This window comes from Canis aureus, chromosome 5, assembly GCF_053574225.1.
Source record: "Canis aureus isolate CA01 chromosome 5, VMU_Caureus_v.1.0, whole genome shotgun sequence".
NCBI lineage: Eukaryota > Metazoa > Chordata > Mammalia > Carnivora > Canidae > Canis > Canis aureus.
The window spans coordinates 35,379,279-35,400,774 of record NC_135615.1 but is presented as its reverse complement, the minus strand read 5'-3'; the positions used below and the strand labels follow the sequence as shown (position 1 = coordinate 35,400,774).

Sequence of the window (21,496 nt, the reverse complement as noted above, 5' to 3'; positions counted from 1 at the left end):
AGTCAGGTTTCTTTTTATTTTCTTGGTGTTTTAAAAATATATTTTTTAAAGATTTATTTTTTATTCATGAGAGACACACAAAGAGAGAGAGGCAGAGACATAGGCAAGGGAGAAGCAGGCTCTTTGCAGAAGCAGGATACCGGACTTGATCCCAGATCGACCTGAGCTAAAATCAGCTGCCCAAACGCTGAGCCACCCAGGCATTTCCTGGCTTCTTTTTCTTAGAGGCAAGTTGACAGCTGCCTTCAAGGAACTCTTGTTTCTTGGAGTCATGTACAGTGCATTTCCATTGGCTTCCACACCAAGTGTTGACATAGATTTTAACTGCCTTATGTTAGAGGTTGTCAGAAGCTGCATGCAAAGAATGCTTGTTTATCCCAGTGCAGTAGGCCATATTTCCATGAGCCTCCACAGGTACATTGATCTAGAGTCTAAGGCTGGGAGGTGAGAGGGTAGTGGAAAGCTGCTTTCCAGGAACAATGGTTGCTGTTAGGTCACTACATAGCATTTCCATCAGCCATCCAAAACTGTGGAGCTACTTTATCCTCATTTGGGGAGAGGCTGGGGACAAATTGCAGGCCAGGGACCACTTGTGTCTCAGAATTCAGTAAAGCACCTTTCCATGGCATGTCCTCAACTAGAGTGGAGCTAATTCTAACTCCAAAGCGAGGATAGTTGATAGGAGCAAGGATAGATGAAAGCTGGCATCAAGGCACAGTTATTTCTGAGAATTGAACACAGGTGCTATCCCTCGCAGATCCGCACTGCCTTGTGAACTTAGCTTCTAACTACCTTATGTTAGATGCTTGTCAGAAGCAGTGTGTGTGAGAGGCCAGTGGCAAGCTGTATGCCTAGAAGACTTGTGTCCCTGAGCTCAATACAGTGTTTTCCATGGAACCCCCTCACCTAGAGTGGAGCTAGGTTCTAATTCTTATAGTAGAGATGGTAGTTGAGGGCTGAGTTCAAAGCATACTTATTTCTGAGAGTTGAGCACAGGGCCTGTCCCTGGCAGTTCCACACTGCTTGTGGACTTAGCTTCTAACTCCCTTGTGTTAGATGCTTCTCAGTAGCTGTGTGAGAGTCAAGTGGCAAGCTGCAGGTCCAGAAGACTTCTGTCTCTGAGTTCAATACAGTGCTTTCATGGAACCTCCTCATGTATAATGGAGCTAGGTTGTAATTCCCACAGGAGGGAGGCTAGTTAAAACCTGGGCTCAAGTTGAGCACAGGTGCTGTCCCTCGCAGCTCCACAATGCCTGTGAACTTAGTTTCTAATTCAGTTATGTTACAGCCTTGTCAGAAGCTTTGTGAGAGGCAAGTGGCAAGCTGCAGACACTATGGCCTGTGTGTAGGAGGTCAATACAACCCTTTCCATGGAACCTCCTCACCTAGAGAGGAGCTGGATTCTAATTCTTATAGGAGAGAGGCTAGATGAAAGCTGAGTTCCAGGCATATGTATTTCAGAGTTGAGCACAGGGACTGTCCCAGGAGGCTCTACACTGCCTGTGGACTTTGCTTCTAACTCCCTAGGTTTGATGCTTGTCAGAAGTTGTGAGAGGCAAGTAGCAAGCTGCACCCGGAAGGCTTGGGTCTCAGAGTTCAATACAGCACCTTTGTGGATCCTCTTCATCTAGAATCGAGCTGGCTTGTAACATCTATAAGAGCTAGGCTAGTTGGAATCTGGCTTCAAGGCAAACTTCTTGATAGCTGAGCACATGGTCTATCCCTTGGGTCAGCATACTGCCCTTGGACTTAGCTTCTAACTCCCTTAAGTTAGATGCTTGTCGGAAGCTGTGCAAGGCAAGTGGCAAGTTGCAGGCCCTGAATGCTTGTGTCTCCATGTTCAATACAGCACTTTCCATATTACTTCCTCACCTAGAATGGTTCTAGCATTGAACTCCAATAGGAGCAAGGCGAGTTGAAAGCTGGCTTCAAGGCATACTTATTTCAGAGATTTGAGCACTGGGGCTGTCCCTCGAGGCTCTACACTGCCTGTGGACTTTGCTTCTAACTCCCTGGTTTTGATGCCTGTCTGAAGCTGTGAGAGGCAAGTGGCAAGTTGCACCTGGAAGGCTTGTGTCTCAGAGTTCAATAGAGCACTTTCACGGGTCCTCCTCACCTAGAATTGAGCTGGCTTCTAATGTCTATAAGAGCTAGGCTAGTTGGAATCTGGCTTCAAGGCGTACTACTTTTTGAGAGCTGAGCACATGGGCTATCCCTTGGGTCAGTACACTGCCTGTGAACTTACCTTCTAACTCTCTTAAGTTAGATGCTTGTCAGAAGCTATGTGAGGCAAGTGGCAAGCTGCAGACCCTGAAGGCTTGTGTCTCCAAGTTCAATACAGCACTTTTCATGGAGCCTCCTCACCTAGAATGGTGCTAGCTTCGAACACCCATAGGAGCGAGGCTAGTTGAAAACTGGCTAAAAAGCCTATTTTTTTCAGAGAGTTGAGCTGTGCTGTCCCTCCCAGCTTCAAACTTCCTGTGGTCTTAGTTTCTAACAGCATTATGTTACATGCTTCTCGGAAGCTGTGTGAGAGGCTACTGGCAAGCTGCAGTCCCAGAAGGCTTGTGTCTCAGAGTTCAATACAGTGCTTTGATGGAACCTACTCACCTTGAATGGAGCTAGCTTCTAACACCCATAGGAGTGAGATTATTGGAAAGCTGGCTAAAAAGCCTGTTCTTTTTTTTTAAGATTTTATTTATTTATTCATGAGAGAGACAGAGAAAGAGAGAGGCAGAGACACAGGCAGAGGGAGAAGCAGGCTCTATGCAGGGAGCCCGATGTGGGACTCAATCCTGGATCTCTAGGGTCAGGCCCTGGGCTGACGGTGGCGCTAAACCGCTGAGCCACCTGGGCTGCCCTAAAAAGCCTATTCTTTTTGGAAAGTTGAGCACAGGTGCTGTCCCTCGCTGCTTCAAAATGTCTGTGGTCTTTGTTTCTAACTACCTTATGTTAAATGTTTCTCGGGTGCTTTGTGAGAGACAAGTGGCAAGCTGCAGGCCAGAAGGGTTATGTGTCCAAGTTCAATACAGCACTTTCCATGGAACCTACTCATCTAGTATGAAGCCAGCTTCTAACTCCCATAGGAGTGAGGCAACATGAAAGCTGGTTTCAAAGCATACTTCTTTCATAAAGTTGAGCAAAGACCCTGTCCCTTGCGACTCCACACTGTCTGTGGACATAACTTCTTATCCCTCATGCTAGATGCCTGACAGAAGCTGTGTGATAGGCAAGTGTCAAGCTGCAGACCAGGAAGGATTGTGTATCTGAGTTCAATACAATGCTTTCCATGGAACCTCCTCAACTAGAGTGGAGCTAGCTTCTAATGAATATGGAAAAGAGTCTAGTTGATAGCTGGGGTCAAGGTATGCTTATTTCTGAGAGTTGAGCAAAGGGCCTGTCCCTCATGAGTCCTCACTGCCTGTGGACTTAGCTTCTAACTCCCTTGTGTTAGATGCTTCTCAGAAGCTGTGTGAGAGTCAAGTGGCAAGCTGCAGGTCCAGAAGGCTTCTGTCTCTGAGTTCAATACAGCGCTTTCATGGAACCGCCTCACCTAGAATTGAGTTGGCTTCTAACTTATATGGGAGGGAGCCTAGTTGAAAGCTGGCTTCAAAGTGTACTTATTTCTGAGAGATGAGCACAGGGTCTGGCCCTTGAGGCTCCACACTGCCTGTGGACTTAGCTTCTAACTCCCTTATGGTAAATGCTTGGCAGAAGCTGTGTGAAAGGCAAGTGGCAAGCTCTAGGCCAGGAAGGCTGTGTGTCCATGTTCAATACAGTGCTTTCCATGGAACCTCCTCTCTTAGAAAGGAGCTTGGTTCTGAAACCCATAGGTGCGAGTCTAGTTGAAAGTTGGATTCAGGGATCTTTGGGTGGCTCAGCGGTTTGGTGCCTGCCTTTGGCCCAGGGCACGATCCTGGAGACCCGGGATCGAATCCCACGTCGGGTTCCCGGTGCATGGAGCCTGCTTCTCCCTCTGCCTGTGTCTCTGCCTCTCTCTCTCTCTCCTCTGACTATCATAAATAAATAAATTAAAAAAAAATAAATTAAAAGAAAAAAAGAAAGTTGGATTCAAGGTATACTCATTTTAGAGAGCTGAGCACAGGGGCCATCCCTCAAGTCTCTATGTTGCCTGTGGACTTAGCTTCTAACTCTTTTAATTTAGATACTTGTCAAAAGGTATATGTGAGGCAAGTAGCATGCCGCAAGCCCTGATGCCTTGTGTGTCCTAGTTCCATACACCGCTTTCATGGATCCTCCTCACCGAGACTGGAGACAGTTTATAATTGTTATATGAGAGGGCTAGTTGAAAGCTTGTTTCAAGACACACTTATTTCTCAATTAGAGAAATTATATTATTATTATATGGTCTCATTCATTTGGGGAATATAAAAAATAGTGAAAGGGAATAAAGGGGAAAGGAGAGAAAATGAGTGGGAAGTATCAGAGAGGGAGAAAGAACATGAGATACTCCTAACTCTGGGAAACAAACAAGGGGTGGTCGAAGGGGAGGAGGGCGGGGGGTGGGGGTGACTGGGTGACGGGCACTGAGGGGGGCACTTGACGGGATGAGCACTGGGTGTTATTCTGTATGTTGGCAAATTGAACTCCAATAAAAAATTAATTAATTAATTTTAAAAAAGACATACTTATTTCTGAGTGTTGAGCAAAGAGCCAGTTCCTCAAGGCTCCACACTGCTTGTGGATTTAGCTTGTAACACCCTTATGTTAGATGCTTCTCAGAAGCTGTGTGAGAGGCAAGTGGCAAGCTTGGAAGACTTCTGTCTCTGAGTTCAATACAGCACTTTTCACGGATCCTCCTCACCCAGAATGGTTCAAACTTCTAACTCCAATAGGAGCAAGGCTAGTCTAAACCTGGCTTCAAGGCATACTTATTTCAGAGAGTAGAGTACAGGGGCTGTTCGTGGTGGCACTACACTGCTTGTGGACTTAGATTCAAACTCCCTTTGGTTAGATGATTTTCAGAAGCTGTGAGAGGCAAGTGGCTATTTGCATTTGCAAGCAGAGAAGGCTAGTGTCTCATAGTTCAATACAGCATTTCATGGGACCTTCTCACCTAGCATGCAGCTGGCTTCTAACATCTATAAGGGCGAGGCTAGTTGGAATCTGGCTTCAAGGCATTCTTATTTTTGAGAGCTAAGCACAGGGGCTATTTCACGAGGCTGTACACTGCTTGTGAACTTAGCTTCTAACTCCCTTAAGTTAGATGCTTGTCAGAATCTGTATGCGAGGCAAGTGGCAAGCTGTAGGCCTGGAAGGTTTGTGTCTCCATGTTCAATACAGTGCTTTCAATGGAACCTTCTCACCTAGAATGGAGCTAGTTTCTATCCCTCATACGAGCGAAGCTAGTTGAAAACTGGCTAAAAGCCCATTTTTTTCCAGGGAGTTCAGTCCCGGTGCTGTCCCTCATGGCTTCAAACTGCTTGTGGTTGTAGCTTCTAACTCCCTTATGTTAGATATTTCTCAGAAGCTTGTGAGATACAAGTGGCAAGCTGGAGGCCCAGAACACTCGTGTCTCTGAGTTCAACATAGCGCTTTCCATGGAACCTCCCCACTTACATTGGAGCTAGTAGCTTCTAACTCCCTTAGGAACGATGGTAGTTTAAAGCTGGTTACAGATCTCCCTGGGTGGCTCAGCAGTTCAGCACCTTCCTTCCTCCTAGGGCATGACCCTCGAATCCCACCTTAGGCTCCCTGCTGGGAGTCTGCTTCAACCCTCTGCCTGTGTCTGTGCCTCTCTCTGTGTGTGTCTCTCATGAATAAATAAATATCTAAAAAAAAAAAAGCTGGTTATAAGGCCTAGTTGTTTTGGAGAATTGAGCACAGGTGCTGTCTCTCACAGCTTAACACTTCCAGGGGTCTTAGCTTCTAACACCCTTAGTTTATATGCCATTAGAAGCTGTGTGACAGGCAAGTGGCAAGCTGCAGGCCAGAAAGCTTGTGTCTCTGAATTCAATAAAGCGCTTTCAATGGAACCTCCTCACTGAGAGTTTAGCTAGATTCTAATTCTTGTAGGAGAGGGGCTAGTTGAAAGCTGATTTCAAGACATACTTTTCCTAAGCATTGAGCACAAAGCCTATCCATTGAGTGTCAAAAACTGCCTGGGGACTTAGCTTCTAACTCCTTTAGTTTAGATATTTTTCAGAAGCTGTGTGAGAGGCAAGTGGCAAGCTGCAGGCCCGGAAGGCTTGTGTATCCGAGTTCAGTACATGTTTCCATGTTACCTCCTCACCCAGAATAGAGAGAGTTTCTAATTGTGAAACTCTCAATTATATGAGAGGGGCTAGTTGAAAGCTGGTTGCAAGACATACTTATTTCTGAGTGTTGAGCAAACAGCCGGTCCCTAGAGACTCCACATTGCCTATGGACTTAGCTTCTAATACCTTTATGTTAGATTTTTATCAAAAATTATGTGAGGCAAGTGGCAAGCTGCAGGCTCAGAAGACTTGTGTCTCCGAGTCCAATACAATGCTTTCCATATTACTTCCTCAACCTAGAAAGGTTCTAGCATCTAACTCCAATAGGACCAAAGTGAGTTGAAAACTGGCTTCAAGGCATACTTATTTCAGAGAGTTGAGCACTGGGGCTGTCTCTTGAGGCTCTACATTGCCTGTGGACTCCTAACTCCCTAGGTTTGATGCTTGTCAGAAGCTGTGAGAGGCAAGTGGCAAGCTGTACCCGGAAGGCTTGTGTCTCAGAGCTGAATACAGCGGTTTCATGGGACTTACTCACCTAGAATGGAGCTGGCTTCTAACATCGATAAGAGTGAGGCTCATTGGAATCTGGCTTCAAGGCGTACTTATTTTTGAGAGCTGAGCCCGTGTGATGTCACTCGAGGCTCTACACTGTCTGTGGACTTACCTTCTAACTCCCTTAAGTTAGATGCTTGTCGGAAGCTGTATATGAGGCAAATGGCAAGCTGCATGCCCGGAATGCTTGTGTCTCTGTGTTCAATACAGCAATTTCCATTGAACCTCCTTACCTAGAAATGAGCTAGCTCTAACACCTATAAGAGTGAGACTAGTAGAAAGCTGGCTAAAAAGTATTTTTTCAGAGAGTTCAGCACAGGTGCTGTCCTTCACAGCTTAAAACTGCCTGTGGTCTTTGTTTCTAAATCCCTTGTTAGATACTTCTCAGAAGCTGTGTGAGAGGCAAGTGGCAAGTGGTAGGCCTAGAAGGCTTATTTGTCCGTGTTCAATACAGCACTTTCATGGAACCTCCTCACCTAGAATGGAGCTAGTTTCTAACACCCATAGGAGTGAGGCTAGTTGAAAGCTGGCTTCAAGGCCTAGTTTTTCAGAGATTTGAGCTGGGGGCTGTCTCTTAGCTTCAAATTCCCTGTGGTCTTACCTTCTAACTCCCTTATGTTAGATGTTTCTCATAAGCTGTGTGGAGGCTAGTGGCAAACTGTAGGCCCAGAAGGCTTGTGTCTCAGAGTTCAATACAATGCTTTCATGGAAACTCCCGCCCAATAATGGTGCTGACTTCTAATTATATAAGAGCAAGGTTAGTTGAAATTTGGCTTCAGGGCGTAGGTATTTCTGAGAGATGAGCACAAGCTCTGACCCTCGAGGCTTCAAACTGCCTCTATACTTAGCTTCTAACTCCCTTATGTTAGATATTTCTCAAAAGCTGTGTGAGAGGCAGGTGACAAGATACAGGCCCAGAAGCCTTGTGTGTCAGAGTACAATACAGCGGTTTCATGAAACATCCTCACCTCAAATGAAGCTTGCTTCTATCTTATATAGAAGCAAGGCTAGTTTAAAGCAGGCTTCAAGACATAGTGATGCCTGAGAGATGAGCACAGGGGGTAACTCTTGAGACTCCACACTGCCTGTAGACTTAGCTTGTAACTCCCTCATGTTAGAAGCTTGTCAGAAGCTGTATGTGAGGCAAGTGGCAAGCTACAGGCCCAGAAGGCTTGCATCTCTGAGATCAATATAGCATATCCCATGGGAACCCCTCACCTACAATGGAGCTATTAATTTCTTTTTTTAAAAGATTTTATTTATTTATTCATGATAGAGAGAGAGAGAGGCAGGGACACAGGCAGAGGGAGAAGCAGGCTCCATGCCGGGAGCCTGATGCGGGACTCGATCCTGGGACTCCAGGATCACGCCCTGAGCCAAAGGCAGGCACTAAACCACTGAGCCACCCAGGGATCCCTGGAGCTATTAATTTCTAACTCCCCTAAGAGCGATGCTAGTTGAAGGCTGTTTTTTTTTAATAATAAATTTATTTTTTATTGGTGTTCAATTTGCCAACATACAGAATAACACCCAGTGCTCATCCCGTCAAGTGCCCCCATCAGTGCCCGCCGCCCAGTCACCCCCCACCCCCCGCCCTCCTCCCCTTCCACCACCCCTAGTTCATTTCCCAGAGTTAGGAGTCTTCCATGTTCTGTCTCCCTTTCTGATATTTCTTACCCATTTTGAAGGCTGGTTTCAAGTCCTAGTCGTTTCGGAGAGTTGAGTACACATGCTGTCTCTCGCAGTTTAACACTGCCTGTGAGCTGAGCTTCTAACAACCTTGGTTTACATGCTTTTAGAAGCTGTGTGATACAAAAGTGGCAAGTTGCAGGCCCAGAAGCCTCTGCCTCCGAGTTCAATAAGGTGTTTTCCATGGAATCTTCTAATCTAGAGTTTAGCTAGATTCTAATTCTTATAGGAGAGAGGGTAGTTGAAACCGGGGTTCAAAGCATACTTATATCTGAGAGTTGGGCAAAGGGCCTATTCCTCGTGGCTAGTTGAAAGCTGATTTCAAGACATACTTATTTCTGAGAGATGAGCACAGGGCCTCTCCCTCGGGCTTCCAACTGCCTGTGGACTAAACTTCTAACACCTGTATGTTAGATCCTTGTCAGAAGCTGTGTGAGAGGCAAGTGTCAAGCTGCAGGCCCAGAAGGCTTGTGTCTCCAAGTTCAATACAGCGCTTTCCATTGAACCACCTCACTTAGAGTGGAGCTAGCTTCTAACTCCAATAGGAGTGAGGCTAGGTGAAAGCTGGCTCAAGGAATACTTATTTCAGAGACTTGAGCACAGGGACAGTCCTGTGAATCTCCACACTGCCTGTGAACTTAGCTTCTAACTCCCTTATGTTATGTGTCTGATAGAAATGGTGTGAGAGGCAAGTGGAAGCTGCAGACCAGTGCTGCTTACCACACACTTACCATACAGATTCTAACAAGGATCTAACATGAGGGAAGTAGACCCTTAGTCCACAGGGAGTGTGGAGCCTCATGTAAGAGGCTGTTTACTCAAATCTCAGAAATAAGTATGTCTTGTAGCCAGCTTTCAACTAGCCTCTCTTCTATGGGAGTGAGAAGCTAGCTCTAATCTAGGTGAGGAGGATCCATGGAAAGTGGGAATTGAATGTGCAGACTCAAGCCTTCGTGGTAGCAGCTTGCGACTAGCCTCTCTCACAACCTCTGAAAAGTACCTAATATAAGGGAGTTAGAAGCTAAGTCCACAGTCAATGTGTAGCATTGAGGGACAGGCTGTTTGCTCAAATCTCAGAAATAAGTGTGCCTTGTAACCAGCATTCAACTAGACTATCTCTTATGGGAGTTCGAAGCTAGTTGTGCTCTAGTTGAGTAGCTTCCATGGATAGCACTGTATTAACTCAGATACACAAGCCTCCTGGCCTACAGCTTTCCACTTACCTCTCACACAGCTTCTGACAAGCATCTAACATAGGGAGTTAGATGTTTAGTTCACAGGCAGTTGGAAGCCAGTGTGGATCCTAGAGTAAGAGGCCCTTTACTCAAATTGAGAAATAATTATGCCTTGTAGCCAGCTTTAAATTAGCCTCTCTCCAGAAACTGGTTCCACAATAGATCAGGTGGTTCCATGGAAAGTGCTGAATTGAATGCTGAGACACAAGCCTACCTGGTTTGCAGCTTGCCCCTTGACTCTCACAAAGCTTCTGTCAAGTATCTAACATAAGGGAGTCAGAAGCTAAGTCCACAGGCAGTGTGGATCACACCCTGGGCTGCAGGCGGCGCTAAACCGCTGCGCCACCAGGGCTACCCTTTTTTTTTTTTTTTTTTTAAGATTTATTTAGTATCCTAAGTTATTTGAAAAGGAGTAGTAAGATAGATCAGGAGTTCAGAATTGAGAAAAATATTAAAATCGTGTGAGGAAAGTAAAGGTGTTGATCACGGAAGTGGGTTTCTTGCAATTTACTCACTTATAGCTTGTATATTCTGAACAGAAAAAAAGAAAGGGAAGGAACCGCATGTGCTTGAGGTCATCAATTTCATCTGTAAAAAGGAAATAATGCCGCCTGTCCTGCAACACTGTTGTGAGGTCTAGAAGTGATGGCTGTTGATGTAAAGAGTTGCTAGGTCCAGTCACCATAAAATGTAAAAACAACACATTTTATTAATATAGCTACCAATATATCTGCAATATACCTTTTATTTTATTTATTTATTTATTTATTTATTTATTTATTTATTTATTTGAGAGAGAGAGAGGCAGAGACACAGACAGAGGGAGAAGCAGGCTCCATGCAGGGAGCCTGATGTGGGACTCGATCCTGCATCTCCAGCATCACACACCGGGCTGAAGGCAGTGCTAAATCGCTGAGCCACCGGGGCTGCCCTGCAATATACTTTTAAAACATATATTTTATTTATTTATTCGAGAGAGAGAGAGAGAGAGGCAGAGACACAGGCAGAGGGAGAGGCAGGCTCCATGCAGGGAACCTGAGGTCGGACTCCATCCTGGGTCTCCAGGATCACGGCCTGGGCAGAAGGCAGTGCTAAACGGCTGAGCCACCCAGGCTGCCCTTTTTCAAGTCTTCTTAAAACACACAATCCGACTTCTTTCTAGCAAAGTTTTATATGAGTTGGTGTACCTATCAATTAAAAGCTGTAAGGTATGGATCCCAGGCTGCCCCTAAGGTGCATGTTCAGAGCCCTTCCAACTCCTCCAAGTGCAGCCTGGAAACCACGGAGCTGGTCTGAGGCCACATCCACAGCTGTGGGAACCAAGTGCCAGAGGCAGTCACGATTTACTGAATCAGAAACCCAGTTCTCTCCTGAAGCATCTGAGTCAGGAAATTGGTTTTTCTCAGGGCAGGGTGAAAAAACCTTACATGATCAGGATTTCTCTGATCCCGAGAAAAATGCTTAGCGTTTTTTTGTTGGTTTCTTTTTTCTCATGTTGCTTGGCTGTTTCTCTTGTCACATTGCCCTACTTCCTTTGGGAATTAGTTTTGGAAAGAAATCACTCACATAATGAAAATGATCTAGAAACTCAGGTTAACAAAATTTTCTAGCCCGTGTGGATATGTGATTCACAGTTGCTTTAAGCAGACAGAAGTTTGTTTGCACAAATAACAACTTTTAATAAACTGACTTTACTGTTCACTGCTAAAAATATTCCTGTCAGAGGGGCAAGATGGCCAAAGAGTAGGGTCCCCAAGTCACCTGTCCCCACCAAATTACCTAGCTAACTTTCAAATCATCCTGAAAACCTATGAATTCGGCCTGAGATTTAAAGAGAGAACAGCTAGAGTTCGCATTTCTATCAAGGCGGTTCCCACCTGGGCCTCACTTAGACCTGGTGACTGTGGTTCCCACCTGGGCCTCACCCAGACCTGGTGACTCTAGTCCCCAACTGGGCCTCACCTGGGCCTAGTGAATCTGGTCCCCATCTGGGCCTCATGTGGACCTGGCGACTGTAGTCCTCACCTTGGCTTCACCTGGACCTGGTGACTGTGGTCTCCACCTTGACCTCACCTGGACCTGGTGACTATGGTCCCCACATGGGCCTCACCGTACCTGGTGACTGGGATCCTCAGCTACCAATGACTAGGATCCAGGATGGACCCTTAGTTGCTACTGATACTGGGACCATCCCCAGGGTCTCACTTGTTCCTGGTGACTATGGTCCTTGTCTGGGCTGACCTGGCTCATCCTTGGCTCTGATCCTCTCCTGGGCTTCCCCTGCTCTTGCAGGTATGGTCCCCCCTGTCATGGGTGTATAGTGTCTATGGTCCCTTCTGGGCCTCACCTGATGGTACTGGGCCACGATATTGGCCCTTTGCAAGGCCAGCAGGGTCTCCGAGTCCTCCTGCATGGTGTTGCAATCCAAACACATCCAAGAATGACGGCGCATGAAAACCTTCCATGCATCTGGGTGCTCCCCGTGGGCAGGTCCCCCTCCGTCTGACCGGAGCCAGAGACTACCCCATAGCCCTGAGGGGCACAGGCTGGGCTGGAACATCACACACGGGCGCTCACTGCCTGTCTGTCGCTCGCCCACCTACAGTCCTCCCAGCCACTGTCCCAGGACACACCCTCATGCTGGTATCACAGAGCGCTCCCACCCCGGTATCAGGAGCACACGGGCGGGGGACCCAGGAGGCTCCGGGGAACTGCCGATCTGATGCTCGGGGTGATGTCTCCCAGCCCGGGGGAGATCGAAGGTTTCTCTTAGATTCCACAAGCACAACGACCAAGGGGAGAAAGCAACGGACTGGACTTCATCAAAATTAAAACCTGATGCCAGCAAGAGTGCGACCAAACTCCCCACCCTGAAGACAACGATGCCTGAATAGACTGAGGGGGGTCTGAGGGGAGCACGAGGGACTCTGCCCACATTCCAGTGCGTGAAGAGCAAGCCTGCTCACCGGCCAGGGGGACCCAGCAGGCCCTGACCGTCCTTCTCTGACCACAGGGTGGGGTGGGGGAGTGTCATCCCTGTCGGGGTCCATGCGTCTAGGATGGGCTAGAAAGGTGATGTATTGGGTCTCCCTGCACAGCACAGGGCTTACAGGGGAGTGGGGGTCCTGGGGGAGCTGCCGAACTCCCAACTGCAGCCTCCTTCCCTGGACAGGGCCTTAGGGGGCCGCCCTCACCCTGTGGGGCTGTGGAAGGGCTGCAGGAGCTGCTCAGGGTCATCGAATTGGGGTCGGGGTGTTTTGGACCCCAGCCCAGGAGGCCAGCGCCCCCACCCAGACCCACAGGCCCCAGAGTGGCCCGCAGGGAGCAGGCATCATTGGCCACTCACCTGTGACCTGTCGCTGTGTGAGCGCCTCCTCTTTATGCACCGGGGTACTGGGGAGAGTGGGACAGTTGGGGAACTGGGGAGAGTGGGAGTACTAGGGTATTGGGGAGAGTGGGAGAGTTGGGGTACTGAGGAGTGTGGGAGTACTGAGCTACTGGGGAGAGCGGGAGAGTCGGATTGCTGTGAGCCAGATCCGGAGCACGAGTGCTTCCAAAGGTCTGTGGGCACACAGTGAGCGCCAGGCAGCAGTGGAACCCAGGGGTGGCACAGTTCCACCCACAGTGGGGTCCCGCATCATGACTGTGGGCAACGGGGTCCAATCAGCACTTAGCCCTTCACCCTGAAGGCTGAGGGTCCCGGGGGAGGGTCCTGTCCCCACGCCGGGTGGGAAGGGGATGCAGGCACCCTCCCACATCCTCAGTTCCCATCCTTGGGCCCTGCAGGCCTTCCGCCCTTCTAGGCAGACTGGGGACTGAAGGGACTGCAACTCTTGAGAGGATCATATGCTTTTTGTCCTTTCTCTTGTTTTTCTTTTTTTTAAGATTTTATTTATATATCCTTGAGAGACAGAGAGAGAGAGAGAGGCAGAGAGAGAAAGGCAGAGACACAGGCAGAGGGAGAAGGCGGCTCCATGTAGGGAACCCGACGTGGGACTCAATCCTGGGACTCCAGGATCACGCCCTGGGCTGAAGGCAGGCACTAAACTGCTGAACCACCTGGGGCTGCCCCATGTCCTTTTTCTGGTTAATGTGATGGATTTCTGGTTAATGTGATGGACACAGATGTCCCCCCGACCCCCAGAGTTCACAGCATGGGGTTGCAATTAAGAACATTTGAGGGGCTCCTGGGTGGTTCAGTCGGTTCCACGTCGACTCTTTAGTTTGGCTCAGGTCAGGATCTTGAGGTTGTGGTGTGCAACCTCGAGTGGGGCTTGGGCTCCGGTGGGTGAGGAGTCCACTCCAGGTTCCCCCTCTCCCTCCGCCACCCCCCCTGCACCCTCTCTCAAGTAAATCTTCTAAAAATTAACATGAAGACATGTGAGCATCTTTATCCCCTCTGCAGAGGTGCCTTCGTGTGTGTAACGACCGTGTAAATGCCTTTCACAGACCCACCAGGAGTCCTACCAGAAACCCCTTTTCCTTGATATTTATTGAAGTACAGTCGACACACAATGTGACAGTAGTTTCAGGGCTACAACTAGTGACTTGACAATTCTGTGCCTTACTCAGCTCTCCCCCACGAGAAGCGGCATCACCGTCTGTCCCCGTACAAAGTTGTCACAACAGTACTGACTCTATTCCCTGGGCTGTACTTTCTAAATTTCTGTGACTTATTTATTTAAGAACCAGACACTTATAGCTGCTACTATTGTTCATCTATGTTGCCCATGTCCTACCCACGGCCCCTCTGTCCATCGGTCAGCAGGATCCATCACATTAACCAGAAAAAGGACATGGGGCAGCCCCAGGTGGTTCAGCAGTTTAGTGCCTGCCTTCAGCCCAGGGCGTGATCCTGGAGTCCCAGGATTGAGTCCCACGTCGGGTTCCCTACATGGAGCCGCCTTCTCCCTCTGCCTGTGTCTCTGCCTTTCTCTCTCTGCCTCTCTCTCTCTCTCTGTCTCTCAAGGATATATAAATAAAATCTTAAAAAAAAGAAAAACAAGAGAAAGGACAAAAAGCATATGATCCTCTCAAGAGTTGCAGAAAAAGCATTTGACAAAATACAACATCAAAAGCATAGTGGGTTTTGAGGAAATGTCTATCCACAGAATAAAGGCCGCTAGGAAGGCCCACAGCTGATGTCATCCTCAAGGGTGAAAACCTGAAATCGTCTCCCCTGAGCAGGATCAAGCCAAGGTCCCCTCTCAGCACTGGAAGTCCTAATGTAGTCAACAGACAGGAAACAGCAAAGGTTCCACACCTGGAAGGGGGACATCACACTGTCCCTATTTGCTAAAGACGCAGTACTAGAAACAGGAAACCCGAGAGCCTCCACCAAAACCTGGTAGAACTAAGGAGTGAGTTCAGTAAAGTCACGGGACACAAACTGACCCTACAGAGCTCAGTAGCCTTGCTGTGTCCCGACAATGAGCACTCAGGAAGGAAATTAAGGATGTGACTCCCTTTTCAGGAGCATCGCAGAGAATAAATAATGAGACTGAACCAAAGGAGCACAAGACTTGTGCACTGAGCCACACCAGGCTCTGGGAGGCCATCCTGGGCTCGTGGGGTGGAGCCTCATCTTGTGAAAATGTCGGCAGTTCCTGAAGCCACCCTCAGTTTCAATGTCATTGCTATCAAAATCATGGTGGCAGATCTTAGAAATAGGAAAAAAAAAAACCCATAATATCCGTCCGCCCCCACAAATGACCCCGGACAGCAAATCAGTATTGGAGAAGCAGGACAGAGAGGGATGCAGCACTTTCCTATTTCAAACGATGTCACAGAGACACAGGATAAAGCAGTGTGGTTCTCGGGCCCCTGGCTGGCTCCATCGGTTAAGCATCCGACTCCTGACCTCACCTCCGGTCCTGATCTGGGGGTCGTGAGTTCTAGCCCTGGGCTGGGCCATGGACGAGGCGTGGCGCCTACTTAAACAAACCAGACCCACAGGGGCTGGTCCTGGCATAAGCTGAAGGAGCAGAACAGAGAGTCCAGAAGGAAATGTGCTCTGATACAATTGATTTTTTTTAACTTAATTTAATTTAAACCCAATTAATTAACGTATAGTGGATTATACTTTCAAAGGAAGAATTCAGGGATTCACCAGTTGGAGATAACAGCAGTGCTCGTGACATCACGTGCTCTCCTTCATGCCGGTCCCCTGTTATCCCCTTCCCCCTCCCCTCCCCTCCAGCGACCCTCAGTTTGTTTCCTATGATTAAGAGTCTGTATTTCCTGCATCTGTTTTCATCTTATTTGTTTTTCCTTCCCTTCACAGATGTTCATCTGCTTTGCTTCTTTAATTCCACCTATGAAGGACACCACATGGTCATTGTCTTTCCCGACTGACTTATTTCACTTAACAGGATCCCTCTAGTTCTATCCGCATCATTGCAAATGGCAAGATTTCCTTCTCTTTGATAGCTGAGTACCATTCCTCTCTATGACCATCATCTATCTCCCATCCTCTTTATCCATCATCTGCCCGAGGGCACCGAGGCTCCTCCCACAGTGTGGCTACTGTGGACCCGGCTGCTGTGGACATCGGGGCGCAGGTGTCCTGGCATCTCACTGCATCTGTATCTTCGGAGTGTGCTCCAGGCCGTGCACCTGCCTGTCGCAGGGCAGCTCTATCGGTAACTTCCTGAGGAGCCTTCGCACTGTTTCCAGGGCGGCTGCACCAGCCCACGGTCCCTCCCACAGTGGAAGAGGGTTGAGTGAGTTTTGCAGGACGTGGTAAAAGTTTGGTCCACATTTCATTTCGCGTCCTGTGGGCTCCAATTCATTGTCCTTAAGTATTTCTGGGGAAGCCGGGTATTGGGCTCCACTTCAGCGCGACGTTTCCGAAGCTCATAGGTCTCAGCTGGAGCCTGGAAGGAAGCAGGTGCGGCCGGGGTGTGGGGACGCCGCCTCCTGCATGGCCTCCTGCAGCGCCTGAGCGTCCCGCAGGGGGCGCCCGAGCCCAGGCCCGGACCAGGGCGCGCGCCCGTGCGCAGTAGGCCTCGTACCCTGCACTAACAGGAGCCCCGTGGGGGCCACGTCCACATCAGAAGGGACTACTCAGAACCACAGGGTAAGTGAATGGGTAGAATTAATGGTAGGGTCAGGGGAGGGGAGGCAGTTGGTGGTTAGGGTTAGGTTAGATGTTAGGGGTTAGTGATTATGCTTATGGTTACAGATTAGAGGTTAGGGTGAGGGATAAAGGGTAAGGGTCGATGGTTAGGAATTAGGATGGGGGTTAGGGATTAGGGAAAGGGGTTAGTGTTAGGGACAGGATTTAGAGTTAGGGTTTAGGCTTTAGGGATTAGGGCTGGAGGTTAGGAGTTGGGGTTAGGGTTATGGTTAGAGTTAGGGTTGGGCTTAGGTTTGCAGTTAGGGTTAGGGGTTAGGGTTAGTGGTTAGGGTTAAAGTTAGGGCTAGGTTTAGGGTTAGGGCAAGGGTTAGGGTTAGGATAGGGGTTAGGGCTAGGGTTAGGGTTAGTGTTTGGTTAGGGGTTAGGGTTTGGGTCAGGTCAGGGTACGGTTTTGGAAAAGGGTAAGAGATAGGGTTAGGGAGTGGGTTAGGGGTTAGTTTTAGGGTATGGGTTAGGATACAGTTTGGGGTATGAGATAGGGTTAGTATTAGAGGGTTAGGGTTAGGGTACAGGTTAAGGTTAGGAATAGGATTTGAGTACATTAAGTTAAAGTTAGGGTTAGAGGTTAGGGTTAGGGTTAGATTTAAGGTAGGGGTCAGGGTTAAGGGTTTAGAATAGGTTTAAGAGTTAGGGTGAGGGTTGGCAGGAAGGTTCAGTGAATGTGTTTCGGTCTTGGGGTTTGTGTTTGGTTTTCGATTAGTGATAGGCCTTGTTTAAGGGTTAGGTTAACATTAGGCTTAAGTGTAGGGTTAGGGTTATGTCTGTGTATGGTTAGAGTTTGGGTCTTGGCATGTGCCTGCACTGGGACTCCTAGTATCTTCGGCAGTTTAGTTTTATGCACTATATTTAGGTTTTGGATTCAAAGATAGCCTGACTCCACCAAGTCAGTGGCCTCCCCAGAGAATCAAAATCCAGTCTTCTGCTGGGGTGAGAATAGACATGGCAGGCTTCTCCTGAGCTGAGCTAAGGAGGGGATTTGTGGCTCTAAATACTCTTTATTTGGATTTTCAGTTGCCTTTCTGATTTTATCTCTTGTGCGCACATGGTACATCAATACTACCAATTATTATTTTAAAGTTTTACTTGAATTCCTGTTTGTAAACACAGTATGATATAGTTTCAGGTTTACCACATAGTGATTCAACCCTTGGATACAACGCCTGGTACTGGTCACAAGTGCCCTCCACTATCCCCATCCCCTGATTCCCCATCACCCCCACCTTCCTCTGGTATTTATTACTTTATTCTATCTGGTTAAGAGTGTGTTTCTTGGGCAGCCCCGGTGGCGCAGCGGTTTAGCGCCACCTGCAGCCCGGGGTGTGATCCTGGAGACCCGGGATCGAGTCCCACATCGGGCTTCCTGCGGGGAGCCTGCTTCTCCCTCTGCCTGTGTCTCTGCCTCTCTCTTCGCCCTCTCTGAATGAATAAATAAATACGTTTTTTTAAAAAAAAGTGTGTTTCTTGGTTTGCTTCTCTCATCCCCCCCCCATCCATTTGCCAGTTTGTTTGGTTTCTTAAAATTCACATGTGAATGCAATTGTATGGTATTTGGTATCTGTCTTTCTCTGAGTTCATTTAGCGTAAGTCCTTTCCACTTCTCCCACGTCATTGTAAATGGCTTCATTTCATCCCTTCTGATGACCGAGTGGTCACAGTATGTATATTTACCACATCGTCTCTGCCCATTCATCTGACGATGGACATCTGGGCTGTATCCACAGTTTGGCTGTTGTTGATAACGCTGCTACAAACACTGGGCTGTGTGTCCCTCTTCGAATCTACTAAACTACTTTTGTATCCTCGGGGTAAATACCTAGCTGTGCAATTTTGGAATCGTAGGGTAGCTCTACTTTTAACTTCTTGAGGACCCTCCACACTGTTTTCCACAGTGGCTGCACCTGTTCCCATGCCCACCAGGAGTGTAAGGGGGCTCCCCCTTCTCCATAGCCTCACCAACACCTGTTTTTCTTGTGTTGTTAATTTTAGCCATTCTGATGGCTGTCAGGTGACATCTCATTGTGGTTTTGGTTTGCATTTCCCTGATGATGGGTGATGCTGAGTGTCTTTCCGTGTGTCTGGTGGCCATCTGCATGCCTTGTCAGAGACAAAGTCCATTCATGTCTTCTGCCCATCTGCAGTTGGATAATTTGTGTTTAGGATGCTGAGATTTATATTTGCTTTATGCATTTTTTTAATAAATTAATTTTTATTGGTGTTCAATTTACCAACATACAGAATAACACCCAGTGCTCATCCCGTCGAGTGCCCCCCTCAGTGCCCTTCACCCATTCACTCCCACCCCCCGCACTCCTCCCCTTCCACCACCCCTAGTTCATTTCCCAGAGTTAGGAGTCTTTATGTTCTGTCTCCCTTTCTGATATTTCCCACACATTTCTTCTCCCTTCCCTTATATTCCCTTTCACTATTATTTATATTCCCCAAATGAATGAGAACATACACGGTTTGTCCTTCGATTGACTTACTTCACTCAGCATAATACCCTCCAGTTCCATCCACGTCGAAGCAAATGGTGGGTATTGTCCTTTCTAATGGCTGAGGAATATTCCATTGTATACATAAACCACATCTTCTTTGTCCATTCATCTTTCAATGGACACCGAGACTCCTTCCACGGTTTGGCTATTGTGGACATTGCTGCTATAAACATGGGGTGCAGGTGTCCCGGCGTTTCATTGCATCTGAATCTTTGGGGTAAATCCCCAACAGTGCAATTGCTGGGTCGTAGGGCAGGTCTATTTTTAACTGTTTGAGGAACCTCCACACAGTTTTCCAGAGCGGCTGCACCAGTTCACATTCCCACCAACAGTGTAAGAGGGTTCCCTTTTCTCCGCATTCTCTCCAACATTTGTGGTTTCCTGCCTTGTTAATTTTCCCCATTCTCACTGGTGTGAGGTGGTATCTCATTGTGGTTTTGATTTGTATTTCCCTGATGGCAAGTGATGCAGAGCATTTTCTCATGTGCATGTTGGCCATGTCTATGTCTTCCTCTGGGAGATTTCTGTTCATGTCTTTTGCCCATTTCATGATTGGATTGTTTGTTTCTTTGGTGTTGAGTTTAAGAAGTTCTTTATAGATCTTGGAAACTAGCCCTTTATCTGATACGTCATTTGCAAATATCTTCTCCCATTCTGTGGTTGTCTTTTAGTTTTGTTGACTGTATCCTTTGCTGTGCAAAAGCTTCTTATCTTGATGAAGTCCCAATAGTTCATTTTTGCTTTTGTTTCTTTTGCCTTCATGGATGTATCTTGCAAGAAGTTACCGTGGCCGAGTTCAAAAAGGGTGTTGCCTATGTTCTCCGCTAGGATTTTGATGGACTTTTGTCTCACATTTAGATCTTTCATCCATTTTGAGTTTATCTTTGTGTATGGTGAAAGAGAGTGGTCTAGTTTCATTCTTCTGCATGTGGATGTCCAATTTTCCCAGCACCATTTATTGAAGAAACTGTCTTTCTTCCAATGGATAGTCTTTCCTCCTTTATCGAATATTACTTGGCCATAAAGTTCAGGGTCCACTTCTGGATTCTCTATTCTGTTCCATTGATCTATGTGTCTGTTTTTGTGCCAGTACCACACTGTCTTGATGACCACTGCTTTGTAGTACAACCTGAAATCTGGCATTGTGATGCCCCCAGATATGGTTTTCTTTTTTAAAATTCCCCTGGCTATTCGGAGTCTTTTCTGATTCCACACAAATCTTAAAATAATTTGTTCTCACTCTCTGAAGAAAGTCCATGGTATTTTGATAGGGATTGCATGAAATGTGTAAATTTCCCTGGGTAACATTGACATTTTCACAATATTAATTCTGCCAATCCATGAGCATGGAATATTTTTCCATCTTTTTGTGTCTTCCTCAATTTCTTTCAGACGTATTCTATAGTTTTTAGGGTATAGATCCTTTACCTCTTTGGTTAGGTTTATTCCTAGGTATCTTATGCTTTTGGGTGCAATTGTAAATGGGATTGACTCCTTCATTTCTCTTTCTTCAGTCTCATTGTTAGTGTATAGAGATGCCACTGATTTCTGGGCATTGATTTTGTATCCTGCCACGCTACCAAATTGCTATATGAGTTCTAGCAATCTTGGGGTGGAGGCTTTTGGGTTTTCTATGTAGAGTATCATGTCATAGGCAAAGAGGGAGAGTTTGACTTCTTCTTTGGCAATTTGAATGCCTTTAGTCTTTTTGTTGTCTGATTGCTGAGGCTAGGACTTCCAGTACTATGTTGAATAGCAGTGGTGAGAGGGGACATCCCTGTCTTGTTCCTGATCTTAGGGGAAAGGCTCCCAGTGCTCCCAATTGAGAATGATATTTGCTGTGGGCTTTCTGCAGATGGCTTTTAAGATGTTGAGGAATGTTCCCTCTATCCCTACACTCTGAAGAGTTTTGATCAGGAATGGAAGCTGTATTTTGTCAAATGCTTTCTCTGCATCTAACGAGAGGATCATATGGTTCTTGGTTTTTCTCTTGCTGATATGATGAATCACATTGATTGTTTTACGAGTGTTGAACCAGCCTTGTGTCCTGGGGATAAATCCTACTTGGTCATGGTGAATAATTTTCTGAATGTACTGTTGGATCCTATTGGCTAGGATCTTGTTGAGAATTTTTGCATCCATGTTCATCAGGGATATTGGTCTGTAATT

The 21,496-nt window shown here is 47.2% G+C and overlaps 1 long non-coding RNA gene across 1 annotated transcript; it reads right to left on the bottom strand.

Annotated features, from left to right (window-relative positions):
- Positions 1-10,454: 10,454 nt before the first annotated feature.
- On the bottom strand, positions 10,455-13,271 carry LOC144313940 (uncharacterized). The gene is made up of 2 exons (XR_013379583.1): positions 13,041-13,271; positions 10,455-10,635 (listed from the first exon to the last, which is right to left on the bottom strand). It is a non-coding gene; the product is annotated as an uncharacterized LOC144313940 (long non-coding RNA).
- Positions 13,272-21,496: the final 8,225 nt, after the last annotated feature.